The 1,244-nt window shown below is 36.3% G+C and overlaps 1 protein-coding gene and 1 pseudogene across 1 annotated transcript in view; one reads left to right on the forward strand and one right to left on the reverse strand.

Annotated features, from left to right (window-relative positions):
* Positions 1-1,244, forward strand: part of Mettl16 (methyltransferase like 16) — an 87,459-nt gene that overhangs the window by 14,629 nt on the left and 71,586 nt on the right. The window lies entirely within an intron of this gene.
* LOC101569237 overlaps positions 380-1,244 on the reverse strand; it is a 1,418-nt pseudogene continuing 553 nt past the window's right edge.

The raw sequence follows: 1,244 nt of genomic DNA on the forward strand, positions 1-1,244 counted from the left end.
AAGTAGAAATTGGTTTCAGTGTTATTAGTAGAGAATATGTTACAAAGTGGAGGTAACTGGATGTAAAATTCTGGCAGCAATATAATAGAACAGTCCCAACACCTAATGAGGACAGAATCCTTGTCTGTGGGGAATTTTGGACGATACCTGCAGAAATATTATACTGTGCATAAACCGAATTGAGTTACTTTCACAAGTGTTGTAAAGTTTCATATAGTAAAAGTTTTTTTTCTACTTGCACTTCAATTTCACAAGAAGAGCGGCATAGAATACCTAAACAAAGAAGAGAGCATTCATGCAAGATATCTAACTCCTTGATATAATAATGCATACACTTCTAAATGATTACACTATCATTACATCTAGGGCTTTCTGCAACTACAAGGTGGCGGTTATGGAAAGCATAGCCCCTGGTATCAACATCTAGAAAGCAGCCACCACCTTCTATGTGTGTTCTCTTTTTGCATTTTTTCTTCATTTTTCTTAATCAACTCTGCTACTGTTGCTGCTTCTTAGCAAAACTGGTAAACACAAAGTTGTAATCATTGAACATAGCACTCTGACAATCAAGACGTTTAAAACCTTCAGTCTTCTGGGGTGAAGAAAGCACTGTGTGACATTTAGAACTCTGGTTGACAAATAAGGTGGTCACAAATTTTCCTGGCTTGAAGACTTCCACAACTTATCTGATCAGGTCATCATAGAGGTCTGACTTTAAGTTTGTTTCAAAGCTAACATAAGAAAACTGGTTCGGGAGTTAAGGGAATAGTCCAATAAGTTCCATCTGATTTCATTCCATTCATTGAATACTCACAAGGATTGAACAGTGTGGCATCAATGACAGAACCTGATATCAGGTCACAAATTCCACTCTCACAAGTGACATCCTTTGCAGTAACACCATCTTTCATGTAGAACTGGTCCATAACTCCTGGGTCAAGCTCACTCATCAGAATTTCCAGGGTCTGATCTGGTTGGCTGATTACTCGACTCTGGAAAATCCAGAGTATACAAGTACCAACAGTTAGAATTCATACGTCCCATACAATATGCTGCTCCATTTGGGAAAATTGCATTAAGAAACTCTATTTCTTCCTGGAAATTCCAGTGTGGGTACACTTGGTGAGAAGGCTTCACTAAATTCTTTTTTTTTTTTTTCTTAATTTTGAAATTGATGCTTTATTACTATTGTTATTATTCATGTATTTGGTACAGGGTTTTATTTTTATTTTTATTTTTTTTTA

The sequence above is a fragment of the Octodon degus genome, unplaced genomic scaffold, assembly GCF_000260255.1.
Source record: "Octodon degus isolate 3935 unplaced genomic scaffold, OctDeg1.0 scaffold00072, whole genome shotgun sequence".
In the NCBI taxonomy this organism is placed as follows: Eukaryota; Metazoa; Chordata; class Mammalia; order Rodentia; family Octodontidae; genus Octodon; species Octodon degus.